Below are 23,255 nucleotides of genomic sequence, written 5' to 3'. Positions count from 1 at the left end.
GAATTAATTTTGTGAAAAGTAGCCATTGGCAACGTTCACATAAGTCTGTGAGAAAAACATTCCAAATTGGGATTTTATAGTCACCGAAGGAAAAGCTCTTCTGTTATATTAGAGCTGCCAAAAGAATTCAGAACTCAAAAGATCCAAATGACAGCAAAGCAGATTGAAGCTGCTCTTCTTTCCACGTTCTCTTTTCTTTATGCATTCAGGGCTCTGCATCAAGAAAACTTATATGCAAGGGGTGCAGAACAGATCCAATTATACAGAGCTTCAGCTAATGTCTGATGCTTTAAGTACATTTCAGAATTTCTGTAGATCGCTATAGAGCCACCTCTCAATTTCTCAAAGTAATGAGAAAAGCCTTTGAATACATTATCCCAAAACCCATAGAATGAAGTAATTAGCATTCGTTACCAATTTTGTTTCAATGGCTAATTGCACTTCACACTCATATATTGATACAAAAAAACTGGACAGTCAAGGAGCATCTATGATCATTTATTATATGAATACAGAAAGAGCGTTTGAAGGGAGGTTTTACTGCTCCAAAGAGTCGGTTTGATAGATTGCTGTAATCCATCCAAAGCTACACCTGAGTACTGGTGAGTGGAATGGGAATGGGGGCAGGAAGGGGGGTGTTTGATGGTTATGATAGATGCCCATTAGATTTGAGAGGTGAGTGGAGCAGGGAACAGGTAGCTCTGGTGAAGATGGTGCTGGTGACATTCCTATGCGTATGTGTGCATTCCGACATTTAGGAATGCCTAAATGCATACCCTAGCAAAGATTCCAGAAACTTTGGCATGAGGGTCTACTGGGAATGCTAAACTGGGAAAATTTTTATTTGAGGGACCTGCTTTTGATTTTCTGCCCTGGGACTCAGGAGGCAGAAAACTCCAGTAACCTTTGTTTGAAAATACCAGAGGGCTGCGGATATAAATACAATTAATTCTTATCTTATTCTTGGCTCTCTTGCATTACCACATCCACAGAATAGGAGAAAAGAAATACATTTTGTATCTTTATTCATGGAAATTTTCTGGAACTCTCCTATAAGCCAGGTACTGTACTAGGAGGTTTTGCTTGCATATTAGGGCCCCAGATTGAAATAGAAAGCAGAGGAAAAATAGCAAATTTAGGAAGGATATAAAAATAGAACAATTTAAAATGTGTGAGTATCACATAGAAGAAAAACCAGAAGGGATCATGTGTTACCTCGTGGCTAGACGGTATTCATGACGCCTAAGCCAGAAGTGCAAATGGAACTCAGACGTGGCTGACTCAGGAATTCTAACTCTATGGAACCATGCAGCCAGTGAACAGCAACCCTTGAGAGAGAGAGAGCTGAAGGAATAAGAATAAGTGCTTTTCCCCAGCTGTCCTTCCTCTATCACATCTCATGCTGAGGCGTTCTATTGGCTGAAGTCAACCGGAGACCAGAACAGAAGGGAGCTCCTTAGTGCAGTCCATTAACATTTGAGTGGACAATCAGGGTGAGAAGGAAGAAATGTACTGCGAATGCATGCTTTACCTCATTTCATTGTGCAATCTCATTCTCCACTATCTCAGGGTGGATTGCGTCAGGCAGGATTTATAGCTGGAAACAACAGAACCGACTGGCTGGCTTAAGCAGGAGAAGATATTGACATCCTTCTGGGATCTCCAGGAGAGCTGGAGAGCCAGGTTCGGAGAGGACACCACAGCTGCTTACTGTGTGCCTATATCCCAGATGCTAGTGCTCTGAGACTCCAGCCATGGTGGAAGCTGCCTTTATGGCTAGAGATTCTGCCTCATGGACCTTTTTCCTTGTTTTATCAGCTACTAATTCCAACCAGGGCATGTGCCTATGATTGCCAGAACCTAGATCTCTTGACTGAACATCAGTACAAAAGAGGGTGGAAGAATGAGTTCCTGGCATTATTAGCTTTCTATAGAATTATCGGTGCCTCTTGCAAGAGTTTTAGGTGAAGAATTCTCCAAATTTAGGAATGGGGTTCCAATGGTGGGTGGCCAAGGAGCATGTGAGATGCCTGCTACCCGCAGGTTTTATTAATTCCATCTTTAGATGAGGATCTGAGGTTTAGATGAGCTAAAAAGCTTGCCAAATTTATAGCTTTAGTTGGGAGTCAAACCTCAAGTGCAGGTTTTGGCTCTTTCTACTCTGTCAAAATTTCTCTCTACTTTCAGACAACTCAATCTGATTTTCACTTTAGTGACTTTTTTTCTTTTTAAGACAGCACTGGATATTTTTTGAAAGTGCAAATGATTCTAAAATTGACTTGGATGAAGAAATGTATGAGAAAAACATTAAAAAAGAAAGAAAAAAAAAGAATAGTGAGAAGAATGCTTTCCTAGTATTAAAACATAATGGAATGCTATTGTAATTGAAATAGCGTGAGTATAGCAGGGCCTCAGCAAGAAGCAGAAAGCACACAAAAATAGAAAATTTGGAAGGATATAAAAATAGAACAGTTAAAAAATGTGTGGGTATTGTGTAGAAAAACCAGAAGGGATTGTGCATAAGAGGAGCAGAGTGTCTTCCTGACCCCTCTACAGATTACACGGATATACAGATTAACACAATAGAGTAGAAGTGCTAGAAAAAGATCCATATAAGTATAGTACTTCAATATGTGATACAAATGGCATTTTAATAGTGAATAGATGAGAAATTTGTTGGGCAACCTGCTGACGATTTGGCTTTTAAAAATTACATCTTACAGGAATCCAGTTCAAAAGGTGTTAAATGTTTTAATATGAAAAAGAAAAAGAACAAAAAGAAAATATAGATGAATATTTTTACAATCTTGATGTGTGCAGAGCATTTCTGAGTATGGCATCAAAGAGGCAGGAAGATAGAGAAAACCATTGCTAGATTGGAGTGCATAAAAATTAAAAATTTCTCCAGGCCATAACAACATAGACCATTGCCACCTGGAAAAATGATTGCAAAATATATAAAATAAAGGACCTAATATTTTTAGTATGTAAAAAAAAAGTTCACATAAGAAGACATGAAGATAGCTGATTAACATATGAAAGGCTCTTTAATCTCATTTGCAGTAGTAATCAAATGAATTCACGTTACAACAAAATTAGCAGAAATTGAAATAATTAACAATGTCCAAGGTAGGCAAGAAGAGTGGAGAGGAGGATTTTTATTTTATACTATTCTGGTCAGGGTCAAAAATTGGATTACTTTTTCTAGAGAGTTATTTGACATTATGTACCAAAATTTCACTTCTAGGAATTTTATATCAGAAAATTGTTCAACAAACACAATAATCACACAGGGCTAAATGTTGTAGTGTTATTTTTAATAGGAAAAATTAGTAAAAGAACAAGTATTCATAAATGGGACAGCTAAATGACTCATGTACACTTATAAAGTGGAATATTACTTAGCTATGAGAAGGCAGATATCTATTGATAGCAAAAGAGATCCATGACATATATTTAGTTGAAAAAATCAGGATATAAAATTCTATGAGTAACTGATGAGAAGAATAAACAACCTATTTAGAAAAAGCAGGGAAGATTATATCCTAAAATGTAAACTGTGTCATCTGGCTAGTGCCATCTCGAATGACCTTTATTTTTTTCTTTCTTTATTTCTACAATTTCTAATTATTTTAGGATAAGCACTGATAAGCATAAAAAACAAAAAGCTGTGTCTATTTTGAAAAAATGAAGTAAAATACATATTTCATCCTTAAGTAACATATAAAGACTAGATGTATTAGTCCATTTTCATGCTGCTGATGAAGACATACCTGAGACTGGGTAATTTATAAAGAAAAAGAGGTTTAATGAACTCACAGTTTGGGAGGCCTGGGGAGGCCTCACAATCATGGCGGAAAGCAAAAGCATGTCTTACATGGCAGCAGGGAAGAAAGAATCCAAAGCAAGTAAAAGGGGTTTCCCTTATAAAACCATCAGATCTCGTGAGACTTATTCACTACCACGAGAACAGTATGTGGGAAACTGCCCCTATTATTCAATTATCTCCCAAGTCCCACCTACAATACATGGGAATTATTGGAGCTACAATTGAAGATGAGATTTGGGTGGGGACATAGCCAAACCATATCTCTAGATGTTCATGTTCTCATGTTAAATGACTCTTCTAGTCTAAGTGTGCATGTTTGTGTGTGTGTGTGGTGTGTGTGTGTGTGTAAAAGGGTAGTAAAGATTGAGAAAGAGCCAAGGAAGAGAGAAAGAGGGAGAAGATAATGATTTGTCCTAATTTGCAATCCTCAGTAGATGTGGAAGGAGGTGAATTGCATCTACAACCCACTTTTTAGCTGGAGCTGGTCCCAATCCTGTGTGCAGCTTTACAGGCATCTGGTCTAGAAGATAATGACTCTCCCACACCTCTCTCCTGCAGCAGTGCTGATATACAATGGAGATGACCAGATATCCACAAAGCAAGCAGAGGGCACAAGCCAGCCCAAGGCTGCATAACCTTCTCCATGATTACTGGATATTGAATGGCTGTACTCTGGAGGCATGTTCATTTCTGAGTTGATAAGAATGGTTTTTGCTACAAGGAGAAGAAAATGAGGCATTGGGGAAGGACGGTTGGGAGGATGAGGGAAAGGGTTCAGGGATGGGCCAATGCCCGTCACCTTGAAGGGTTCTCATCTTGAGACTTCAGAGGTAATTGTAGACTTCACTATTCAAATAAAGTGATTCCAGCTTCCATGCCATGCACTGATAGGGCCCTGGGAGCTTCCCAGCATGCTCAGCAGTGGTCTGGGTGGCTCTGCCCATGGCAATGAGAGTTCATACTTCCCTTCCATGTGTACATGCTGGAGCCTGCCTCCCACTCCTGTCTCCCTTGGTTCTGGAGGCTCCACTTTCCTACTATTTCACCCCATACTGGACATCACCTCTTTTATTTTGATTTTTTTGCTTAAAGTATCAGCAACACAAGCCTGTTATGGGCAGCAAATTTTCACTGTAGCTTTAGAATGCAGCAGTGGAAGACGCGGGTGGTGAAGGGAGTAAATTGTTAGAATACATTCAACATTAGGTCTAAATGTTTCCTAAAGTTTATTTATATTTATTTTTTGTTTTCTTAGAGACAGGATCTCACTCTGCCATCCAGGCTGGAGTGCAGTGGTATGATCACAGCTCACTGCAGCCTTGACCTCCTGGGCTCAAGCAATCTTTCCTCCTTAGCCTCCTGAGTAGCTGGGGCCACAGGCATGTGCCACCATGCCTGGCTACTTTAATACTTTTTGTAGAGACGAGGTCTTGCTTTATTGCCCAGTCTGGTCTTGAACTCCTGGCTTCAAGCAATGCTTCTGCCTTAGCCTCCCAAAATGTTGAGATTATAGGCATGAGCCACTGTGGCTGGCCCCTAAAATTGAGTGGTGTTTAGAAATCCCTCTTTTCCTTAAGCTGCCTTACATATGCCCTCTTCCTCAATTTTGGGGGCACTCACCCTTTCTATTTCAGGGGAAGGAACTTAAAATATCTTTCCAAAGGCAATTTAGTTCTCTATTTTTCAGTGCAGGGAGTAGAGGGAACCTACCTTTCATATCAAGAAAGACTCTCAATATGTTTTCCTAAATAAAAGTAATCTGTCCTGGTGATTAATTACATTGCTCCCATGTTTGCAATAGGAATTGGAACTTTTAAATTTTCTCCGTTATGTAATACTGGATTGGCACAAGACTGGAGGAGGGCCAGGGTATTCTTGAGACCTTTATTCTATTACAAGATCTTTCTTAATTCTTAGGGACCACTCTGTTGGCTGGGCTAATCCTGGTACCAAGTGTACCTTCATTTTGGGTCATAGTGGGGAACCAACAGGACTTTAAAGCTAAAAACTGAGAAAACTCTATACTCAAAGCTGTCCTGAAACCAAACTAATAAAGAGAGATGCTTTATAGTGAATGGGCTGTGATTAGAGAAAAGGAAGACAATGACTCAGCAAAAAAGAAAAACAAGGAGCAAAGGGGAAAGGGAAGAATATATACAGAGAGACCAGAAAACAGAGTATATAAGGCAAATAAAGGACACAGTCGGGCAACAACAGGAGGAGGAGCTAGTTGAAAATTTCTCCCAGAGTACTAGACTTAGAATGGACATAGTGATCTACTCCACCCTGCTCTTAATATAGACAAGGAAATTGAGGCCCCAAGAATTTAGGTGACTTTCCCAAAGCCATTTGATTAATCAACATAGATCTAAACCTAGAATCTGGGTCTTCTAGCCACTAACCCAGTGTTTCTACTAGTACATATTTTAGTTATTCCTGGAGGTATTAGGCCAGCCAGATCATCATTAATTAATGAAAATAGTGTGGAACATATGGACATCAGTACATCAAGGTGACTAACAATCTCAAGGGTTCAGGATTGTCTCTTCTGGGGAATTTTGGTACCTCCTATTTTCCCTGTTACTCACAAAATTTAGTAGCTTTCTTTTTGCCTAAAACTGAATGTTATGTTTAGGAAAGTGACTTTCATTCCATTTTTTTTCTTTGAGACAGAGTCTTGCTCTGTCACCTGGGCTGGAGTGCAGTGATGTGGTCTCTGCTTACTGCAACCTCCGCTTCCTGGGTTAAAGTGATTCTCATGCCTCAGCCTCCAGAGTAACTGGGACTACGGATGTGTGCCACTGCACCTGGCTAATTTCTGTATTTTAGTAGAGAAAGGGTTTCACCATGTTGGCCAGGCTGGTCTCAAACTCCTGGCCTCAAGTGATCCTGCTGCTTCAGCCTCCCAAAGTGCTGGGATTACAGGCATGAGCCAGGAAAGTGACTTTCAACATGAAAGGGTTGTAATACTAATAATAGAGCTCCTTTTCCAAATAGTTAAATAATAATCTATGAATCTAATAGACATGCAATAATAATAACACATTTTTCTTGAGCAAATATTTGCACATTGGAGTTGTATATATCTATATACAGACATATATCTTTATATATACATATATCTTTATACACATATATCTGTATCTAGACACATATCTATATATAGATATATGTCTGTATATAGATATATCTTTCTCTATATATCTACTGTCAGTTGGAAAAGATCAAAAGACCAATATTTAAGAGACCACTTCAAAAGGCAAACCAGTATTTTGGACTGAGTTTTATCTCTTTGCATATAGGTGACTACACAGCAAGAACAGCAGCAAAAGGAAAGGCACCAAGTGTAAAGGAAGAATATTTGAAGCAGAAGAGAAATAATTTCCGAGCAAGAAGGGCTATGTGATGATGGTTCATTCAGCTGGTGATCCATTACACCTGTTAAGAGGCCAAAGAGAACTGTAGATCTCTGAGGTCCATGGGGGCAGGGGCAAGGGAATAAGATGAAGGGAACACTAGAATAAATGAAGTGCCTTAACAGCTGAAAAGGCTGATGGATGTGCTCTGCACCTCAGAAGACGGAACTCCCAGCAGGAGAATAAAGAGTGCAACAGAGCAGAGCCTGCTAGAACCACACAGTTAGGGAACTGATCCTCTAATAACCTCTCCTTTCAGAAGTTTATAATGTGCTATAAAAACCCCTTGTCTCTGGACTAAAACCGGGCACTACCACACTTAACTACATTTTATTGCCATTGCACAAATCTCCGATTTGCTGTTACTTTCTCTTAAATAGACTTGGTTCTATTTTCAGCAATGCAGGTGCCAAGATGTTTTGTAAAAATTTTCCGTAGAGAATGGATTTGATTTTTAAAATGCAGAGACTGGATTTCAATTCTTAAGTTGAAATGCTAGACTAGGCACCAAGGACTTTTGATTAAATCATACCTAGGTCCATGCTCTGCATCCCATCTTGGATGGTATCTGTTGATACAGAAAACTGTATGAAAAGCAGAGATATTCAGCTTCATGATTTCCAGTGGTGAAGGTCATCCTCTAGCTAACTTTCTTCAATGGCCTTCATAACAAAATTTTGGAAAGCATCTGCTTCTCATGTGTATATTGGCAATTTCATTTGCTATCAGTCAAGAGGAAATAAAATACTTTATTTCATGATCTAATGATACTTAAAAAGTTGAACCAGTGATAGATACGGTGATTACAGATATATTTCAAATGTTGCAACCATTAGTAATGAGACTTCATACATCTTTACCTGACACAATGTTATTTCAATGGTTGGTCATAGTTCACGATCTATCCATTCTTTTGTTTGTTTGTTTGTTTTTTGAGACAGAGTTTTGCTCTTGTTGTCCAGGCTGGAGTGCAATGGCACGATCTCAGCTCACCGCAACCTCCGCCTCCCAGGTTTAAGCAATTCTCCCGCTGGGATTACAGACATGCACCACCATGCCTGGCTAATTTTGTATTTTTAATAGAGACGGGGTTTCTCCATGTTGGTCAGGTTAGTCTTGAACTCCCGACCTCAGGTGATCCACCTGCCTCTGCCTCCCAAAGTGCTGGGATTACAGGTGTGAGCCACCATGCCTGGCCTCATGATCTATCCATTCTATACCTCAAAAACAGGCTAACTAGAATTCCAGTCAAATTCAGTGACTATGTATAATCAAATTCAGTGTCAGAAATAAAACTTGGGTCATTATATCTCTACTTTCCTTCTCTACATCACTCTCTATAATCAGAATCAATAATAATGAATGAATTATCATTATCTATTCACTAATTTTCAAGTAATTACCTTTTCCTAAGTACATAGGGTACTATATACAGGGTTGAAAAATAGGCTACCATCATGGAAGCATAATAAATTGAAGTAAAAAACACACTTACCTAGACAGCCAAAAATCTAATTAAGCAATTTATACTATTTTATATTTTCTAGGATTTGTTCCTGAAGAAAGGGTCACTTTGATAGTACAGATGTTCCAGTTAATTATTTTCAAACTTAATTGCTATTTGTTTTTGACTCTGTTGGTTTATTTATTTTCAGGTTAGAGGCCCAGCTTCAAGCTAATATATTTAATTCATAGGTGTAAATAATCCCCTCTCCCTTCTAGTTCTAGTTTTAAAGAAACTAGTGGGCTGAGTATGCTCTCTTAGGAAAGAAATATTTACACAATGGATGGGGAAATCACGTGTTTTTTTTTTTTTTTTTCCAATTTTACGCATATGTTTGCCTTTTTCTTCCTCTCATCATTAGAGCTGGTCTGTGAAGGGCAAAAAGACCCCTCACCTTGAACCATACTTTGTTTATTTATTTATTTTTTTTGAGACAGAGTTTTGCTCTTTTTGCCCAGGCTGGAGTGCAATGGCATGATCTTGGCTCACTGCAACCTCTGCCTCCTGGATTCAAGTGATTCACCTGCCCTGTCTCAGCCTTCCGAGTAGCTGGGATTACAGGTGCATACCACTACATCTGGCTAAGTTTTTTTTTTTTTTTTAAAGTAGAAATGGGGTTTCACCATGTTGGCCAGGCTGGTCTCAACCTCCTGACCTCAGGTGATCTGCCTGCCTTGGCCTCCCAAAGTGCTGGGATTACAGGCATGAGCTACCGTGCCCAGCCACTTTATTGTTTTTTTTTTTTTTTTGAGACAGAGTCTTGCTCTGTCGTCCAGGCTGGAGTGCAGTGGCGCAATCTCGGCTCACTGCAAGCTCCGCCTCCTGGGTTCACGCCATTCTCCTGCCTCTCCGAGTAGCTGGGACTACAGGCGCCCGCCACCACGCCCGGCTAATTTTTTTGTATTTTTAGTAGAGACGGGGTCTCACCGTGGTCTGGATCTCCTGACCTTGTGATCCGCCCACCTCGGCCTCCCAAAGTGCTGGGATTACAAGCGTGAGCCACCGTGCCCGGCCTCACTTTATTGTTTTAACAACTTAAGATTGAGGGTTCTGGAAATAGACTAAGAAGCAAAGAAGAGTCTCACTTGTACATGGGTCCTTCGCAAGCACTTTGGTTCTGTTTTTAAGGCTAACTCTTCTATTTTCATTATCTGAGCTACAGGATCCTGCTTTGAATTTTTTTTTTTTTTTTTTTTTACTACCTCTGGTTCCTTTTATAGATGTTGAGCTGTGGTAGTCAATGGGCACACTGATTTGGACAATAATTGCCCTGCAGTTGTTTTTGTCCAACTTTCTGAAATACTCTATATAACAAGATTCTAAGTGGGATTTGTTTCTATATGGGGCACTTGGAACATAAAACGGGACCCATTATCTCGCCTAGGCTATGGCTTCCTGGAAGAATGACTCAAGTCGTTCACTTGGGGGTAGGAATGGAGGGGTTGAGGGGTAAGGGGCACTCTCTGAAATACTTCAAACAAGTAATCAATTGCATATGGTTAGACCAACTTACTTGACATGCTGCTTTGGAGCCAAATGAATTCATTATTATACCACCTAGCAGGCTGCTCTCCAGCATCCATAAACTGACAGTCTTTCAACCAAATAGAGCAATTGCCTGGGTTTCCTAATGGCAGGACATACACTCTGTAGGTGACATAAAGGCCTCTGGACCTTTCCTTACTGTTTTTCCCATCTCTGCTTTTTAAAATGACTGATTCTTTCCCAGATATCCTGACAAACTATTGTAATAATGGGTAAATCTAGATTAATATTATCCCTCCCTGGTCATGTATCTGCATTTGAGCTAGAATCCTCAGAAATGGCTTTACTGGAGGAGATTTCAGGCCCCATACCAGGCATGAAGAGACTTGAGCTTTCAACTCGTCTCAAACTAGGCCATGTAAGTGACTGTCTACGCTGACTTCAAAGGCATTTAGTTTTGGTGCTTAATCTGGTCTGCCATTGAGAGGCTCACCATTATACCTTCTAAAACTAAACTGTGTGTGTGGATGTGTATTTAGATTCAGCATAACAGTGTGTATGATTTTATTTTTTTTTAGTTTGTGCTTTCAAGAATCAACTAAGAAAGTTCTGTTATTTGATCCTGCTGATGTTCCCTTTCAGACAGCTGCCACCAGCACCGCTTGGCCACTTCCTTTTTATTTCCTATTCCCTTTCAACTGTCTAGCTTACTTTGATATGATTTCGTCTCTCTCTGTAATGGCAATGAGAGAGGATGTTTTTTCCCAAGGCCATGGCATGATATGCCTTTTAATTCGTTTTAGGCTTATTACCTTACAAATTTAAGAATGAATTAGGGCTCTATTTGCTTGGGCCAAGCATGCTTTAGAGAAGTGGGAAGGTAAGAGGACAACGTTAGATCACGTGTTTGCTTGGTGGCCCCTTTCTAGGACAGAATTGGTTGTTAGAGGTTTGATTCCTGGGTCTGCCCCTTTTCTGCCTTGTGACTTTGGATAACCCACGTAATCTATCTGCTCACTGCCTCCTTCTTTATAAAATAGTAAAGAGAATATAATTTTATCTTCCTGGACTCCTAGGGATGCCAGGAGCTTTCAGATCATGTGTGAAAGTTGCTTTAAATTCTCTGAATTCCATGCAAGAATGCTTTTAAAAAGGCTTAATACAAAAATGTTACACAGAGAGCAGATTTTGTTTTGGAAAACAATGTGTGTTTTTTAGGAATAATATTTCCATTGCACAATTACAGTTTTTGAATTTTTTTTTTACTGTGACTTCTGGAACTTATTTTTAACACATGATTTAACAATATGCTGTGTTTTTGACAGCCTTATATATCTTTCTCGAGAAATCTGCAACACTGTGCTGTTAATTTGAACCTAGGGAGTGAATCTGGTCCCCAGTGAATATTGCCATCACTGGAACCCGAGGTCCTATTAACAATCCACAAAATAGAAATCACAGGTAAGGCTGCTATGTAGTAGAGTGACTCTTTCCTGTACATTATAGTGCCATTTTGCAATGCATTTTTCTTTCTCAGTCATTCTCTCTTGAATTGCATTTGGCTTCTCCCTGACCTATTAGTAACTCCAAGATAGGATACATTACTTGCTAACTTTTGGGAAAGAAAAAACTTTGCAATTAACACAGAGACCATCCATTTATATTAAATAATATGCATAATGAAGTAGGCTTATATTTGTATTTATAATTCCTTGTTGCTAGACATCTTCCATTCTTTCTGGGTTGGATGGTGGCAATTTGCCACTATTTTCTTCAGAGAAGAGGGAGCATATGGTTAGTTCCCTAGATTTGAAAATTCAGACCATCTATATTCACTAATGAAATGATTTTGAAATATGGAAATTGTTTCTTTCTCTCTCGAGACCAAAACTGTGATCCCCAACTCCAGTTTCATCACCCTCCAGGGTAGCTCCAATCATCCCAGAAAGTGGCATGAAAATTTGAAGACAAAATTAATTTTCATTCAGTTTAAATTAAAAACAAAGGCATGCCAAATTGAGCTGTTAAAGGGTTATCTTGACAACCAATAAATGCCATTTTCAATCTGAAAGTGTTCTATTCAATGCATGTTGTAAACTAGCTAGGAGCAATGTGAGACATACTCAGGGTGGTGCCTCTAAAAACAGCAGACTAGGGAGAATCTCATTATTCTCCAGAAAGTTCTTTTTTTCAGATTTTCTAATTAAGGCTTGAAATAATTTCAGGACAATGTGAAGGAGGCAAAATTATTGTTTAAGGTTGATCCCTGCTTTTTGTTAGATCTGAATTCCATTTGAATCATAGAGTTTCTCCACGCTGGGATAAAAAACATTTTGTTTCATTTCTTTCCATGTTATGTTTTCTGTCCATCAGCCCTAGAATCCTTACCCAGTATCATCTGCTGGGTGCCTATTAGAAAGTACTCATAAGAAACATCCCTTACCTCATTGCATCACCACCCATCATTACCCTGCTTTTAAAGAAGTATCATTACATCAATTAAATGGTCTTTCAAGAAAAAGAACATTTTTTATTAACCATGGCAGTGTGGTCCTCAACATTTTTGCATTATTTCTTCTCTTCTGATCCTATTGCTGAAGTTCAGCATAATTTTTTTGAGCCCAAAGACATCTTATTTCTTTCTTGCTGTCTATGAGATCTCTGCCTCATCTTAAATGAGATCCCTTCTTTTTCTTCTTTACTTAAACTATCTTTAGGATCATTTCCAGGTAATTTTTACATTTATAGTTCACACAAATCTTATGTTTACTGCCCCATTGATATGAAATGAAATTATAAGCACTTACTTTCCTTGGCACATGATTTATTCTCTAGCACTGAGGAAAAAAGACAAGTCTTAGATTCCACAACAGCTTAAAGTTATAGTCATAGAAAACTGTGTTCTGATCAGTGGGGTCTAGATGTTGGTGTGAATTTTGGTTCGCAATTTGGTAAGATTTGAAAAAGTGTAAATAAACAAGGTCACTATGCTGTTGGGCCTCAGCCTACAAGACACTAATGGAGGCCCTGATGGATAAAGGACTTTTCATTCATGTAGTACCTAACATTCCTATGATTTTCTGTTTAGAAAATGGGAAAATATGTTTCATCATAAATTTGAAACTTTCAAGAGGAGTGAAGAGTGGGACGGGAAAGGAAGAATATTCTTTGTATATTCTGACATTTTTTGTTTTTATCACCCCAATTTTCAATGATAATAATAATTATTATTAGTAGTAGCAGCACTATTTTATATAAAGATCCAGATGCAATTGAAGTCTAATTTAGTATCATGAAAGAGGAATCACAGATATTTCTGTCCCACAACAAGAAAGTTTCATTGCATATGGAATATGTATGGTGATTTGACTCCCTCCATAACCAATTTTGGATCTTTAAAGGCAAAGAATATTGGCAAGAAATGCAAATGACACATGTGGCCAAGACACATAGCTGAGCAGTCTGTGGGGCCTGTCCAGTGAGGAGATGCTACTGGGCAGTGACAGCTCAGCTCCCAGCTGCATGTCCCAGTCCCAGTCCTAGGTTGGGCTATGTGACTAGTTCTCACTAATGGAATATGAAGAGGAGTGACAGCCAAACCAGTGTGATTAAGAAACAGGTGAGCCTTGGCACCCCACAGTGTCTTCCACCATCTACCAGCTGAATGAAGAGCACTCCCATGGCCTAAGATGGAAGAAGTGACCATGTGGAAGGCCACCCAACCAAGAAGACACTCACTGATTCTGATGTGAGAAATATGTTTGCAGGCCGGGCACAGTGGCTCTCGTCTGTAATCTCAGCACTTTGGGAGGCCAAGGCAGGCGGATCACCTGAGGTCAAGAGTTCGAGACCAGCCTGGCCAACATGGCAAAACCCTGTCTTTTCTAAAAAAATACAAAAATTAGCCAGGCGTGGTGGCACATGCCTGTAATCCTACCTACTCGGGAGGCTGAGGCACGAGAATCGCTTGAACCTGGGAGGCGGAGGTTGCAGTGAGCTGAGACTGTGCCACTGTACTCAAGCCTGGACAACAGAGCAAGACTCTGTCAAAAAAAAAAAAAAAGTCTGGTGTAGCAGCTAGCATTTATTAACACTTTCATAAATATAATATGAAAAAGATCCTATTTTGGTTTTGGGATACTCAGCACAAACCATGTGCAGCATAGTCAACAGTAGGAAGAATCAAACTGAATACATCCTTACTGTGTGCCTCTTTCTAATTTCAACACTTGGAAAATAAAATGATTCACTTATTTCTAGTTTTATTGATTATCTTTCTAACAGACAGTATTGCCTGAAAGGCTTTTATGAGCCCTTTGAAAGGCTGAGTTTCAAGGGACAGTTTATTTTAACAGTTTCTTGTATAGTGGGTCATCCAAGTGTGTGCTTATCACTTATGTATAATAATATACAGCACGTGATTCAAATGTATGACATGTAAGGGTTTGCATGTGGCCATATATTAGCATTAATGTTTTGAATATTGTACAGCAAAATGTATTATGATATTCATATCATGAGATAATTAAAATCATTCACATGTCATAAGAACTGGAAATGACGATGCACTGGATATCAACACTTGATAAGGAACAGATTGTACACGCTCCAACATTCTAGCCTTCACCGTCCTTTGGCATTGATATTTTTCTTTCTCTCCTTACTCTTTCCTTCTTTCATACAATTCCATGGAGACTTGACAATACTTCAAATTCTACAGTGTCTCAATGAAAATGTGACATGATAGTATAAATGAAGATCGTAATTCTCATTTTACTTACCTTCATTCTAATGTACAATAGTTCTGAAGGCTTTTACTTTAAATACTACATAAGGAAAATTTTACTGTTGATCATAGGTGGAAATATATTTATAACTCAATTGCAATTCACTCATTACTTTGGGGACACAAAGTCCTCCAGGGAGAGTCAAACATTTGCATGATGCATCCCAATGCTCAGTTATGTATTTGTAACTTTGCTTTAACCAAGAGATGTGTAAAAGCACAAATGACTGGTCAGCTCCCTATCTATGCAACTGAGAAACCTTAAGAATCCCATTTTTCCACTTATTAAAATTTAGTGTTTTAATATTAATAGAGGCTATGAACTAGATTCTTGCTAAGATTTTCAGATGAGAATCTGAAAATGGGCCAGACTGAGCCAGTACCTAGCCATATTTTGAAATTGGACAATTCTTTCCTTTTTAAAAATCTGTATTCTGCACCCCTTTCTCTCTCAAACTTGACTGTTCCTTTGTAAAAATTATGTTCCTTTTACATCCTTTCTTGGTGACTGGTGTTTACATTTTGGCCAGGGTCTATTTTCTGTTGTCTCAGAGGAAAACAATTTGATACTTAAGTTCCTGGCTTCCTATTCTACTGTCACTATCTATTGTCACTTCTTGTCTGAATTAATGCAATAACCCTCTTACCTGGTCTCCCTAAATCCAATCTTCCTACTTCTTCATTTGTTCTCCAGACTGTATCCATAACGATGTTCCAGAAATGCAGATCTGTTCATGTTTCTTCCCAGTTAGAACCTTTTAATGTCTTCCCACTGCTTTCAGAATAAAATTTAAAGTCCTTAACAAGGTGGATAGGATTTGGATTTGAGGTCTGGCTTGTTATTTATGGCCGTGTGACTTGACCTAGTTACATCTCAGTTTCTCTTCACCATTGATTCTCATTATTTGTGGTAGTTATGCTCTGTACATTTTCCATAAACACTGAATTAGCAAATATCAAATCATTGCTCCTTGGGAAAATACAGGGTTAGGTTCCTGTGAGCCTCTGGTTACAATACTTTTGTCAACAGATCAATATATAACCTTGTTTTACAGGTGTTTCTGTTTAAAAGCACCTTATTAAATATATATTGTCGATTCATTAACATTGAACTTGTGGGTAACAGCATTATAACGCATACTTAAATGAAGCTTCTCTAACACACATATTTTCTCCAGAAAGTACTTTACAGTTTTCTTACACTGAGAAACACTAGACAGCATTTCAGTATCATGCTTGGTGAAATAGTGAAATCACCAACAAAGCACAAAACTCCAAAAAGCGTGCCACTTTTAAGTAGACTGTGAAAAGGACACTAGTTTATAGTTTGGGAGCTGAAACAAGAAGGCACAGAATCACCTTGTTTGGCCTCAGTCTGGGATGGAAGTGCCCGTTGGATGACTCAAAATTTTCATTTCTACCAACCCCCATCCCCTGCTGCGTAAGTCTGTGAATGACTGAAAAGATGCAGTAAGTACTGATTTGGGGGTTAAAGTAAATTTTATCCCGTAGATGAATTTTCAAATCTTGATCTGTGGATAGAAGGTTAACTGTACCTGAAAAGGGATGTGTTGCTAGCAGACACTCTTGGTTTCCTACCCTCCATGTCCAGCTTGTGCCTTGTTGGCCAGCTGTTTTCTGTGTAGCTGTGTGCTCAGAGAGCCCCAGACCTCTGCTGAACCATGATCAACTACAACATTCATGAGGACCCCCGTTCCCTTTGCCAGTGAAAAGTTTAGGGAAGGGCATGCAACCCAGTCTAGCTAATGAGGGGTGGGGTGGAGGGGAGAGAATTTCTTGCTGATTAAAAGATGCAGCAGAAGAGATATCCTTCTTCTTTTTTTGTTGTTGAAAGATTTTGTGCCTGTCTAGAACAGCAGACAGCAGGGATGGCCTCTTAAACCATGGTGATAGGCTGAGTATGACTCAAAAAACATTTGAACAGGACTGAGGTTTTTCAGGACATTGATGAGCAACTGAATTAACCAACCAAGACTTCTTGATATATACCAGTGTGAGCAGGTTTTCTTGTTAGTTAATTATGTCTTCCTAAAACATCTAGATAGTAGGCTTTATTTTCCATAAGGCCAGTATTAGGAAGAGATGAGAGAAAAAAATAAAAATATACATGTATATATACACATGTATGCCATCTGTTATATGATTGAAACTTTATAAATGTTACTTTTCTCTATTTTTTTTTTTTTTTTGAGACAGAGTCTTGCTCTGTCTCCAGGCTGGAGTGCAGTGGCACAACCTCGGCTCACTATAACTTCTGCCTCCTGGGTTCAAGCAATTCTCCTGCCTCAGCCTCCTGAGTAGCGGGGATTACAGGTGTGTACCACCACGCCCAGCTAATTTTTGTATTTTTGGTAGAGATGGGTTTTCACCATGTTGGCCAGGCTGGTCTTGAACTCCTGACCTCAAGTGATCCACCTGCCTCGGCCTCCCAAAGTGCTGGGATTATAGGCATGAGTTACTGTGCCTGGACTGTATTTTTAAATATAGAAAGGCTATACAAGTTAAAGACTAAACTACCAAATATTTGTCCTCCCTGTTTCTAATTAACAAGAAAATGAACATGAGCTGGCTCAGAACCTTATGGGATATTTTATTTCAATGTTCTTGCTTAAAATCATTATCTCCTTAACTCCTTTTTCCCTCTTGGCTATCTGTAGGTCAACTATTCACTTTTTTCATATATAAAGCTCTGGCTATATGCTTTTAAATTGGAATATCATGATTATTATAAAGTTGTCACAATATTTCATCATGCTGTGGAGTAGAGAGAAACTATATTTCAGGGGTTTTGTGAATATCCTAAATGAAGAACAGCGAATGTTTAGAAATTGAGGTTTTATATATAAGAAATAAATGGAGGAGGTTAATTCTAAATGATTGTTTATTCATTCAAGTAAGTATCTATGAAACCTTTACTCTAATCAAAGCATGGGCTGGGTTCCGAAGTGCTCTCCAGGGCCTATATCTGTCTCCAGGGCTTAGAGTGCTTGGCATGGAATAGGTTGTAACTTTTGGGAGACCACAGGATGTTTTTCAAATATCTTTGTACCGTCCATGCTGCCAAGTGGAGAAAATTTTACAAAATAAGTCCTCAATAGACCGGGTGTGGTGGCTCACGCCTGTCATCCTAGTACTCTGGGAGGCTGGGGTGGGACGATTGCCTGAGCTCAGGAGTTTGACACCAGCTTGGGTAACATAGTAAAACCCCGTCTCTATTAGAATTAAAAAAAAATTAGCTTGGTGTGGTGGCGTGTGCTTGGAGTCCCAGCTACTCTGGAGGCTGAGGCATGAGAATTGCTTGAACCTGAGAGGCAGAAGTCGCAGTGAGCTGAGATCGCGCCACTGCACTCCAGCCTGGGTGATGGAGCGAGACTCTGTCTCTTAAAAAAAAAAGTCCTCAATAAATACTTGTCAAATAATGGTCAGTTGTGTAGAACACACAAACACACACACACACACACACACACACACACGACTAATATTTGCCAAAAGAATATATAATTGTCTCCTTTATTGAGTTTTTAAATGCTATTGGATGACCTTGGGTCCTAGTATTTCCTCAGGTTCACACATTTTTCTGTTAATTACATTGCCTGAAACCATCAAAGAAGTGTCGTTTATCCAGCTTTGTAGAATGACCAGGCACTTTTTGACACTGTCATATCTTGTGGTTCGTAGGTGATAGCTCTTGGTGGCTTTCTTTGTGATTTTTCTTTCCTGAGAAGCCTGATGAAGCCACACTATTCAGCAGGGATTTGCAACCCTGCCATCTCAAGTGAGTGCACACTGAGACCTTGAGCTACTGCTCTTTAACTTCCTAATAATTTCTTTGAGACATTTCTAGGATTCTCGCAAGTAGTCTAACCTGGAACTATTTTTTTTTCTTACAGAGATTGCATTAGAGGATCTAGAATCTCTTTGATAGAAATAGTATTTAATTTCCTTCTACTCACTTAAGTCTAATATTTTTACTTACTCTCCTATTGTTTTTCAAAATGAGTTTCAATTAGTGTGACTTTGGAATTGTCATATTTTATGTACAACACACATGATAAAACTGAGAACCTTCTAATGAGACATCCCTCAATCCTAATTAAATTAACGTAGAACACAGATTTAAACTGTTTTGGGATGCTAGGCAAATGTAAATTTTATCGCTGTTACTGTTAAGTACTATTTTAACACTACTGCTGAAAACATCACTATAATTTAAAAATTTACTTTTTAAGGGAAAGCAATGGATTTTTAGATTTTAATAAGAACAACTTACTTTTTATAGATTTTTAGTAATATTTCATTCATGCTATTTTGAATAAACCTGTTATGATGTTTGCTAACTTTTGCTGCCTCCTGTGGGATCGCTTACGTTTCTAAATGAGATGATGTGTTAGGGGAGGTTAAGTTGCAGTAAGACAAACAAATCTCAAAATTTTGGTGAATTAGCACAAAAGTTTATTTTTTTCTCAGGTTACATGTTCATTGTGAATCTGCAAAGGGGGGGCACTACTCATTGTTGTCACTCACGGATAGAAGAAGCCAATGAAGGCTCGATTTGGACATGAACTTCCCAGGGACTAGAGAATGCGGCCCTTAAAACTTCTGCTAAATGATGTGTTTCCTTTGTGCTTCCATTTCTTTGGCCACAGCAAGTCACATGACATGATAGAAAGCACAACCCTCCCACAAAGTCAGTGGAGAACTGGGATCTTTGCAAATGGCCCTCAAGCCTGTCATCTATGTGCATGGTAACTGGAGAGGGAATTGGAAAGGTGAGTTAGGGGCTGCTTTCTGAAGTTGTGTTTGCAAAACACACAAACCAGTTTGATATGGTCAGGCTTTGTGTCCCTGCCCAAATCTCATCTTGAATTGTAATCCCCAGATGTTGAGGGAGAGACCTGGTGGGAGGTGATTGAATCATGGGGGCAGTTGTCCCCATGCTATTCTCATGGTAGTGATGATTTCTCATGAGATCTGATGGTTTTATAAGGCAGTTTTCCCTGCTCTTGCTAGCTCTTCTCTCTCCTGCTGCCATGTGAAGAAGATCCTTGCCTCCCCTTTGTCCTCTACCATGATTGTAAGTTTCCTGAGGCCTCCCCATCCATGTGGAACTGTGAGTCAATAAAACCTCTTTCCTTTATAAATTGCCAGTCTTGGGTAGTTCTTTACAGCAGTGTGAAAATGGACTAATACATAGGTTTACCTTTGTTTTGTTTCTGTGAGGTGTTTTTCAGTTGAAGGTATTCATGGTGGATGGTAATAGAGAAGCTGTAGCTGTTACAAGCTACCTTTTTTTCCCTCCTGCCTGTACTCATCTTTAGGAAGTATATATAATTTTAAACTCTGTGGGCTGAACAATAAGTGAATTATTGCATGAAGGACAATCAATTTAAAAGTTTACTTGTATGTGTGAAGTTTAAGAAGATTAAATGGTGATTTTTTTAGATATCAATATCAACTGCTTTTATTGTCTGCTATATAGTAATATAGTAAAATCCTTAACCCGGTTATAACAAGTGAGACACAGCTTCCTCCCACACATGTGCAGTGTTCTCTTGACTACTTTAAAAAATGTGAGTACTTTTTCCCCTCTGAACTGCGTGCACATTAAAAAAAAACACAAAAATCATGTCCTTTTAAGTGTATTTAATAATCGCATGATATATACATATTTTTCCACTGCCAATATACTGACAGATTATAAGAAAAGAAAAGCAAGAGAGAGAAGAAAAGAAAAATGGAAACCATGACACTGTCATGGTGGCAGGTAAGAGTGTGATTTTTTTTTTTTTTTTGAGATGGAGTCTTGCTGTGCCAGGCTGGAGTGCAGTGGCCCCATCTCAGCTCACTGCAACCTCTGCCTCCCGGGTTCAAGCGATTCTCCTCCCTCAGCCTCCCGAGTAGCTGCGACTACAGGTGCGTGCCACCATGCCCAGCTAATTTTTGTATTTTTAGTAGAGATGGGGTTTCACCATGTTGGCCAGGCTGGTCTCGATCTCTTGACCTCATGATCCGCCCACCTCTGCCTCCCAGAATGCTGGGATTACAGGCGTGAGCCACCGTGCCTGCCTGGCCAAGAGCACGATTTTTGAGAAGGGATTGGAATGGCCCTGGGTAGTAGGGAGGTTTTATTGGCCTGAGTACACATCAAAAAGGCTATTTTCAAAATCAGCTTAAAGAAATGTAAGCCAAAATGAAATAATTTTCATTTAGTGGGAATTAAAAAATAAAAGGTGGGTGTATTCTTTTTTGAGCACAAGTTTAGTATTCAAGTGACTGCTATGCCAAGTGGAAAGTAATGCCCTTAATGGAAATATAATGAGTAGTGAGGTCAAGAAATGTATGTACTCTGAATTATTTTCTTAATAAAGAACAGACATTTGTTCTCTAATTTTTTTTAATTTCAACAATAAAGATTTTTAAACAATAGACAAAGGGTGAGAACCTAGGCTTCTATTTTATGAAATGTTATCAAAAATTCTTAAAAAAGTGTCAAATAGGACTGTCTCATAAATGTGTTTATTTTTCAGGGACTTTGAAGCTAGGTTTCCTTAGCTTTTGAGTTGCTTTCTTTTGTTATTGAATTGCCTTCCCTTGTTTGTTTATTTCCACACTATGAGGTGGGTTCTTATGGGAGCAGACACCCTCCTGGTTGCATAGAGCTGGACTTGAATATGCTCGGCCCAAGGAGGCTATCATGGGATGGAAAGGCTTTCTGCAGAGATGTCTCTGTTCGCAGCAAAAGAGGAAACAGGAAATGACTCAGGGCAAGTCTTGCTAAACTGGAAAAATCAATTAGACACACTCCTAAATAGAATCAGAAAGCATTATAGTCAGAGAAAAAGGAGAAAGTGTACGAGAAAGGTTGCTTTCCAGTCCCACCTGGGAACTGAAAGACGTTTAGGGAGGTGCAATACCTCTCCACAGCTAGAGGTTTCTTTCCAGTCATGTTAACCTGTATGGAGAATCACAACTGAATAGGTATTTTCATTATTTCCATTGATTCTGCTTTTAACATTTTTATTTTAAAATTGTTTTCTAGTTAACAAAAGCAGCACAGTAGACTGGAAACAAAAATGAGTGAACTTGACTGAAATATGTACTTCCCACTTAAAAATATGGCAAATAAAGCTGTAATAATAGCTCTGACCTCAGAAGCCTGTCTTTTACATTACACAGTGCAGATATGGGCAGTGGTCTAACATCAGGTCTGCAACCAATTGCTACAATTGAGTTGCAAGCTTTACATTTTTTTTTTTTTTTGAGACGGAGTCCCACTCTGTGGCCCAGGCTGGAGTGCAGTGGTGAGATCTTGGCTCACTGCAAGCTCCACCTCCCAGGTTCAAGCAATTCTTCTGCCTCAGCCTCCCAAGTAGCTGGAACTACAGGCGCATGCCACCATGCCTGGCTAAGTTTTGTATTTTTAGTACAGATGGGGTTTCACCATATTGGCCAGGCTGGTCTCGAACTCCTGACCTTGTGATCCTCTCGCCTCGGCCTCCCAAAGTGCTGGAATTACTGCATGAGCCACCGCACCCGGCCCTACATTCTTAAGTCATATTGTTTAGGCAGGACATTGAAAGCTAGGAAAGCAAATTTATTTCCCAGAAGAAAACTCCCAACAATAACTTCTGTTGGTCTTCATGTTGCTGTAGTACAACTGGTCATCCTATATCTTAAAAAACAAAACAAAACAAATGGAGTTTGAAAGTCTAAAACCCAACATCAGCTACACAGCCTCTCATTTGATGAACTCTTAGTTTTTGCTTATTTTTAAGCCTATCTGATAAGGATGTTTAGTAAGTTATTGCTAAGCCTCTTTGGACATTTACTTTCATTTATTCTGAGTACCAGAAAGTCAAAAGACAGGATGAAATGGCTACTCTCAGGAATGTGTAGAGTCTATAATAAAATCAAAATATAGACTAATGACACAACCAAGAAAAACAGAATTTGAAGCTGAAGAGAAAGAAAAAAGAAAACCCCAGCATCTCAAAATTAAGCAGTCATTAGTGTTTATATCAGTTGACTGATGTGTATAAGTAAGAGTTTCTTGCATCATCTACTTTCATCTCGTTCTCTTCTTCTTTCCCTTTTCCCTTCTTCTCTATCATACTTGCTAGAAATTTATGCAGAAAAGGAAATTGATAGACAAAACCTAAACAAATATTAATAATCCTTGCACACTCCTAAGAATCAGGAGAAAACCAACCCCCC

The sequence above is a fragment of the Hylobates moloch genome, unplaced genomic scaffold, assembly GCF_009828535.3.
Source record: "Hylobates moloch isolate HMO894 unplaced genomic scaffold, HMol_V3 SCAFFOLD_17, whole genome shotgun sequence".
NCBI lineage: Eukaryota > Metazoa > Chordata > Mammalia > Primates > Hylobatidae > Hylobates > Hylobates moloch.
Note: the sequence above shows the minus strand (reverse complement) of the source record.